General features: G+C 30.9%; 1 long non-coding RNA gene across 1 annotated transcript; it reads left to right on the top strand.

The window, feature by feature from the left end:
* Positions 1 to 3,917: 3,917 nt before the first annotated feature.
* On the top strand, positions 3,918 to 8,539 carry LOC134265004 (uncharacterized). Its single transcript, XR_009991674.1, has 5 exons — positions 3,918 to 4,051; positions 4,431 to 4,490; positions 4,825 to 4,896; positions 5,720 to 5,847; positions 7,444 to 8,539. It is a non-coding gene; the product is annotated as an uncharacterized LOC134265004 (long non-coding RNA).

Genomic DNA, 8,539 nt, shown 5'->3' with positions numbered 1-8,539 from the left:
TATGAGGGACAACTGCTTACCGATATTGTCTGGGAACTAAAAGTTAACAGCTAATGGAAAGAGATTTAATTTTTATACAAAGAAAATAAAACGTTTTTTGCATACTTTCCTGTCGTCGCAGTTCTAAAGTATAATTACCACTGCATAAAATTATTGTTCATCAAGAATCCTGCTAATTCAAAAGACATTTTATAATCAAAAAAAAAAATACACCAAGAAGATAAAAAAATGTAACTTACTTTTTTATCTGACGCAGTTTCGGGCCTTTCCGTCTCCTCTGCTATTGGTCGGAATGAAGTCTTTCCCTTTAACTCCTTGAGAACCCTCAACATGATAATTTTGTTTTTTGCCTAAAAATAATATAGGGTGAAAGATAAGACCTATATTTATGCTAAATAATTATCTGGAGATTAATTAAAAGTTGATTAATTTTTGGAAAACAAATGAGATTTGCTGAGAGGGAAAAAGGGAGGAAAAGGTATTTATTAACGAAGTGCTTCTCTACTAAGGGCTTTGGACCTAAAGCAGTGGTGAAGAAATTGCCGTTTTCTGATTTGCTTTTGAAAACTAGAATAAGCCTACCGCTAATATTCAGTTAAAAGACCATTTTGTAGCTAAAAGCATCCTTAATGATGCATGTTCCTTAGAGTAATTTTAGTATGCACATTATTCTCTTTGTTAAAACGATGGGAAAATTTTCAGTTCAAATAAAAACATTTTAAAAGAGAAGATTTTAATGCTTTTAAATATTATTTGATTAAAAATTACACTACATGTATACGGTATAATGACCAATTAAATAATTATTAATCTTTCTTTTACTTGCTGAAAAAAAATGTCATTACTTATTCATAAAACTTCACATATTTAAACAATGAAGATCTTTTTAATTCGTGCCTTTGCATTTATGTGGATTGCAAACATTTATCTAAACCATTTCTTTTCATATGTAGAGATAATAAAAGGTAAAAAAAAAATCTCTCTTCTCTGGATATTCCTTTTTCTGGCTTAATAACATCCCCATCATCAAAAAGAGCTACTTTCAATACCTCGTATCTCAGATGAAAACTGATAGCTCCTTGATTCAATTATTAATCTGTTAGCGCGGCCCCGAGGTTAGATGCCATATTTGATCTTAGATCTTTATTGGCGAAGTCTGCGATGAAAAATCGTACACTTTTGACCTACAGTATTTAATTTTCCGTATCTTTTGAACGATCGAGGACTGTTCATTCATTTTTTATACGTTTTGAGCGGAATTCTCTTTTATGAGGTTATTCACACGATAGAAATATTTCAATGTTTTTACTGGGGTGTTTTATATACAGTATATATTTCTTTTACTTTTCTGAATGAAATATAAAATATCCATTGTAAATATTTTCTCAATTAATCAGCTTAGGATATTAATTGTGCTATCTAAAAATCGATCTTTCAACAAACAAGACGGCATTGTATATTTACAGTTAACCTTTCTGCATTTGAAGACTTTTTTTTCAAACACGTTGTCGGGTTTAATAAGGATTTATGATTTCTCAAATGTACCTTTACAAGTAAAATTGGTTCTTCTCATGTATTGTTAGGAATGTAAGGCGTCCGGATTATTTGTGTCCGTATAACAGAAGGTCGACTGTATGGATGATTTGAAAAGTAAACTTAATATTGACAATTAAGGCTCAGTTAATTTACGGATATCAATTTCTTCCACGACAAATATTTCCTTTTGAATTGAGTGCAAAGGAAAAGCATTTCCTTTTTTTATTATCTATTCAGGTCCACTTTTAACCTTCATATCTTAAAGTTAAAGTCACAAATTATTTTTGCCTTAAAAATAGTTCTTGACGAAAAATTATTTTTCAATAGTTGTAGATCTAATGGGTTATAAAAATTTTATTTTTAAGTCAAAACACTTTTTCGTAGTTGCCACCATGTTTGTCATTAAAGAATATATTAATTTAGAAAAAAGATCAAGGCTAGATTACACGTGTAAAAGGAAAGTAAAACCGGAAGATTCTGATTGGCTGAGAGAAATCACGTGATCAGATTTGATTGGTAGAGGGGATAAATGGGTCAACTGAGTGGTAGCCCTAACCCTAACCCCCTAACCCTAACCCTAACCCTAACCCTAACCCTAACCCTAACCCCCTAACCCTAACCCCTAACCCTAACCCTAACCCTAACCCTAACCCTAACCCCTAACCCTAACCCTAACCCTAACCCTAACCCTAAACCCTAACCCTAACCCAAACCCTAACCCTAACCCTAACCCTAAACCCTAACCCTAACCCTAACCCTAACCCTAACCCAAACCCTAACCCTAACCCTAACCCTAACCCCCTAACCCTAACCCTAACCCTAACCGTGCAAAAAACATTGCAAGAATGTGATTATGACGTCACCCATTCATTCACAGTCTAGACAGTCCTATAACCAGTTTGAACTGGTTTTACTGAAAAAGAACAAAAACACACAAACAAGACAGATTTTGATTTTTTCAATTTTTATTCAAGTGAAAATATAAATTTACAAATTTCTGTTTCTTTTATCATTTTTCCTTTTGCCAAATTTCTAGTAGTTTTCTCCAATACACTGCCCTGTTGCATTCTTTTTGATCTGGATTTTTGCATGTAGCTTCTATTTTTTAATGTCCTGCTTTTTGTTTGACTTCATCTCCTCCTTTGTCATTCCCTGCAAACGACGATTGACACCTTGTCATCTCTCGCACGTCACCAATTCCTCATCCTCCAAAGGCTCTTTCTTTTTCCTTTTTCTTTTTTCTCTATGTCTTTTTCCATACATAGCATGGCTCCATTTGTTTCTTTCTCTCCTGATCCGCCCTGGGTCCCTTCTTTTTTTTTCTGGTCAGTGTTTCCTCCTTCTTCTCTCATTTTTGTCTCTTTCCCCGTGAATGACTTTGTGATTGGTGATAATAATCCACTAATGTAACAAAATCCACTGCTGTTATGACATTTCAGTTTTTCCATCTTGTTTTCAAGAGCACTCACCTTGGTGTTCAATTTATTCACCTTGTCATCCACATCATTCATCTTGGTGTTCATTTGATTTAGTTTGTTATCCAGAGCAGATAACATGTTCACAATTCCGTCCAAAGTAGTGTTTAAAATGCTCATATCTTCTTCTTTATTCATGTCCTCAGGAAAATTAACCATGTCCAAATTCAAATCCAATTCCACGGCATCCTTTATTATCTCTGTCATGGGAGCTCCTACATATCCTTCAGGTGTCACATAATACTGGGAATTTTCTGAAGTATTCATCCTTGCTTTCTTTTTTTTCACCTGTGTCCAGTTCGAAGTGCTCACGCAGAATGATCATCAAATTTTACAGTTTTTTAGTTTATATACCTGCTATGAGCCGTGTGCACCTTTTTACCTGGGCTTTATATACCTGTTCCATCATCTATAAAGGAGCCGTGTGCAAAAAACTGAGGGTCGTGTGCAAAAGAAATATACCTTTTACCTGTGTTTTCTTATATACCTGTTTGCACCCTCTATAAAGTGCCGTGTGCAAAAAGTACGATAAACTTACCTATGCATTGTGACGTCATCCACTGTATAAATACAATGTGATTATGACGTCACACTTTTTCATTTACAGTCTAGACAGCCTAGTCTAGCCAGCCTAACCAGTTTGAACTGAATTTTTTTACTGAAAGACAATAACAAATAACACACAATACAAAAAACATGTGTGTGTTATGTCTGTCAAGTTATAACACCAGGTCACTTTTTAAAAAAACTTGGAATTTCTTTTTAAATTTTTTAAACTTTTTTAAAAATTAACTTTAAATTTTTTAACTTTTAACTTTTTTAAAATAACTTTAAATTTTTTTTTTCTTATTAATTTTTTTTTTTGGTAAACTCCCCTTATAGTTTTTAAGAAATAAAATTAAAAAAAATCATGTAATACTACATCAGTGTTATGTTATTGTATGACTTCATCTTTTATACAGTCGGGTTCGGGGTTTCGGGCGGCCATAGCGAATTTCAGCAAGATTTTACCCCAGTGAAAAAGGCTTGTAATCCACAGTGTAGGTCGTTTAAAGTTGTTTCACATTGTTTATGATTGTGATTATGTTATCGCTCACCTATATGTTTAATGTCAGCTATGCTAAATAACCCATTTCTGTGTAATTTGAGAGAATGTTTTGACATGTGGTTAAAGTATGGCGTGCTATTCATGTTATCATTTAAAAAGTCGATCCTAAATAAATCTGTCTTAAAAAATACATTTTACGAATGACATTTAATATGATTGATTAGAGTATAGGTATCCATATATAAGAGATATTATTTTGCATTACATTTAAACATGTTTTTCTGTCCTGTTTGTCTGTCAATTGTTGCTTTACTTCCTTTGTAAAATGAGGTTAAATTGAGTATCACTGAATATTGTATGCTTTTTTTCAGGATCAGCTAAGATGTTGTTTCACTGGATTATTTAATTGGGCATATAATTGGATAATTCTGGTAAGTTTGTCTTTGTTTTGTTTACATTTATGAAGATCATCTTTGCATTTAATCATAATTATGTAAAGTTCTGTTTTGAATGTAAATGTACTGTATTTATCCTCATTTCATGTGATTTACAGTTGTTTAGCCTGCATGTAACTCAGAGTACATTTAATATTTCTATGATGGGTCATTCTATGATTGAATTTAAATCAGAAAAATATTCACTAAATTTTGGTAAAATACATGGTATCTTTTACATTTCTATCCCTTTTGTCTGTAAATTATTGCTTTACTTACATTGTAAAATGAGGTTAATTGTGTATCACTGAATTGTATGATTTTTTTTCAGGATCAGCTGAGATGTTATTTCACTGGATTATTTAATGGATAGACTTATTGGGCATATATTTGGATATCTCTGGTAAGTTTGTCTTGTTTTTTTTAATTGTTTATACATTTCCTATGAAGGTCATCTTTGCATTTAAGCATGATTATATGGTTAATTTAATTACTGTGTAATACTTATGTGATCTGTTGTCTCTAACTTACATTCATATAAGCACACCCTTATTTAACCTAAAATATATTAACACATGATTAAGGGATCTTCAGAATATTAATAAGTCCTTTTGTATAAATTATATGATTTAATTTCATAATTCATTATGTATGTTACCCATGGCCATGGAATTCAGACTTACTAAATGGTGATCAAAGAGATATTAATTAGGAATCTAATAAGAGAAAAGGAGGAATTTACAAAAGATTAATCCTAAGTTATTTACTTTTTGTTTTGATTCTAAATATGTGGGATATATGGCATACATATATTTTCATTTTCACTTTTGTTTCTTAGTAATGAGCTTTTCAAAAAATTAAGGACTACATGTTGTACTGTGATGATGCTAAAAAAGATGTATTTTTCTGTATGCAGTACTGACAGATATTAAACAAAATTGAATCTGCTGTTAATAAAAAATCTTTTAGTGTCTAAATAATTAATTTGATAATCATTTTATTTGTGATATCAATACAGTAATTGTGCTTTTTTTTTTTATTATCTAAAGATAACATGATGAACTTTTCTCATCTGGAGTTAATGTTAAAAACAATTTGTTTTGAGATTAAAAACAAACATTTTCATGAACTTTTTTGGCATTGTACATGTTTGTTCAATTTTTAAACATGCATTGTTTCACACAGTACTCTGTCATATTAACAAAATGGTTTTATTTTCTATACAGTCCTCAACCTGGAAGATATGTTTTGTTCCTAACCATCTATAATCCATTCTCTATGAAGTTCAGACTGTCTGCTCTTCCTTTGGAAATACACAGTTAGTCAACCAACATAGAAACACACAAACTTGAAGGTAAAGTTTCAATGAGATACAATTGTAATATATATTTATTTATTATTTTATTATTATTTTTTTTTTACATATGCATGTTTATAATTTTGAATTGATATGTAAATGATATATTTAAATAAAAAGGGCTTGGTGGTCATGGTCATTTTTAAACTATATTGATCTCCTTTAGAAGAAGAAGAAGAGCTCCATTTCAATATATATACAAAAATGCATGATCAAATTTTGAAACTAAAATGTATGAAAGTTTTCTTTGCCAAATGATAGTTAACAGCTGAAGATAGCATATCTATAGAATAAGTTAAATATGGCTAATTTGTAACCCCCCCCCCCCCCCCCAGCTTCCTTAATATCATAGTTGGTAAAGATAGCAAGTTTTGACTCCAATTGCTGATGAATTCTGAATTTCCCATTTAATATTAACATTATATCACAGGGAAAGAATACTATAATGTAGCACATCAGGATGACCAGAAAAGAAATCTTAATGACCCTCTTAACTATGTATAAAGACTGTAACCTTATAACTGATGTAAGATAATCTGATTGTGTGGAATTAAAATTCCCTGGTGTTTCTACTACCCAAGATCTTCTTATGAGTGCATGGGACTGTTGTAAACCTTCTCCTGTTTATAAAAAATATACCTTGGAGCATGACACTTTATTCATAAAAGGTACTTTCAATATCATTTCTATGAGTTTTTGTTCTTTCTTTTTAATAATCTAGTGTTATATCTCATTTAAACCCATTAATATGTATGCTTCCAAAATCTTAGATCTGTCTGTATAGTTTTTTCAGCTCTTTGAACACAAATACCCTGATTCAATCTTTTGAGGTAAACATGATAGAGACATCATAGATGATTATCAGAGTGTGTATCACAATCTTAACCATAAGGTCAATTTAAATGGTCTAAGGCACAACAAATGAAAGTGAAAACTTTTTTTTTTTTATTAGAATACATAATTTTGTAATAAACAAATACTGGAAAAGTTACTCTCATAATAAGCCTTAATGTCCTCCAAGAGTTCAGTTTGGACTTCCTCCATTAATCCTTGTATCTTCTCCAATGGTTTTGTGGGCTAAAATTCATGTGTCTTTAACAACATTTTTTTTCTGACAATGTTTTCTCTTATCATCTATAAACTTGACTTCTTCTCTAGTCAAAGGTCTTTCAGGGTAATCCAAGTAATTCTTACCCTCTTTTGGTAATAAATGGTTATATTCCTCATTGGCTTCTTCTGCAATCAAGGGTCTTTCTATGTAATCTCTGACAACATTAGGATCACCCTTCTCTGGACTTAATTAATTATATTCTTGTTGGGAAATGATCTCAATAGTGCCATCTTTTTTTATTTTAACTGGTATACCTCTGTCTATATCTTTCTCTGAAAGAACTCTCTTTCCAAACTGAATTTTACTCATTCCTTTACTCTTTTCTTTACTGGAGGTGTTACCCATGGTTAATATGAAAAAGTCAAAATCTTATGTTACAACTTGTATTTATACCCTTTTTGTCTATATTTAGAATTCCATCAAGCTTATAGTACATTACAATTTTTTTTTTTCAACTAAGACATTTTTTTTTTATTTTTCAGGATTCTCTAGTGAGGGCTTATGGAAATGATCTATGTCTACTCTCAGAATGGTGAAAGACTATCAGATTATGCAAAGACTAACAGAATATCCTCTCTTGGAACACTGAAACAAGAAAATCAAACAGGAGATGGATGGAGGATTTAAGAAGCACATAGATAAATATGATTTCCAACGAATTTAACCAGTATTATCATAGACTGTGGTTTACAGGATGACAAAGTAACAGGATTGTATCATTTTACTGTCAGACACTGACTATGGATAAGATGTACCCATTTATTAAACTGAGATCTAGTCAAATCAAGTACAATTGTATTGAAAAAATGATTTTCTGATAGCATGAACTCTTTAAAAATTAATTCTCACAGACCTCAAAGTATCTGAATGTGACTTTTATTTTTACCAATTTCTATTGAAGACTGTTGTTATGTATGAGAAGTATACATTTAAATCTTTTATTTTTCATCTTATTTCTATAACCCCCTAGAAATTACACAGATATTCAGATGCTGGATTTAATATTATTATTTAACTTTCCTGGAATGGTAAATATATTTTGTTTGTGTATGTATCATTTTTTAATTTTGAATTTAAAATTGGTCTCAATAAGACCCCCAATAAAGATGCAAGTGTCCCATAATCTGTGGTTTAATAATATCTTGAATATCTTTATCATATCATATTCATCATACTAATTACATATAGAATGTTTGTAGGAATACACTTTGTTGTTTAGGACACTTTGTCAAGGTCAAAGCATAAGATTATTGAGATGACTTCTTTGACAATAATTTGTAACTTACAAACTTCACATCATAAGTACACAGATGAAGAATCAATAAGATATTTCTATAGATTTTTTGGATCATTTACTCCTGGGTAAAAGTTAGTTACTAACTGAGATTACTGATTTGAATCCTGTAATGCAATAACTTAAACATTGTGTGATAACTTATAGACTTTATAAAAATTAGGTGCAAATTCTTAGGAAAGGATTGAAATGTAAATCATATGCACTATGTTCAAGGATGTTTATATGACTATTACTATGTAATACCTTAGAATTCTGTAAAAAATTTATTATCACTGCGTAGA

The sequence above is a fragment of the Saccostrea cucullata genome, unplaced genomic scaffold (genome assembly GCF_032062105.1).
Source record: "Saccostrea cucullata isolate Sc308-1 unplaced genomic scaffold, CSIRO_AGI_Scuc_v1 ctg10446, whole genome shotgun sequence".
In the NCBI taxonomy this organism is placed as follows: domain Eukaryota; kingdom Metazoa; phylum Mollusca; class Bivalvia; order Ostreida; family Ostreidae; genus Saccostrea; species Saccostrea cuccullata.
This window is presented reverse-complemented; position numbering and strand designations above follow the sequence as displayed.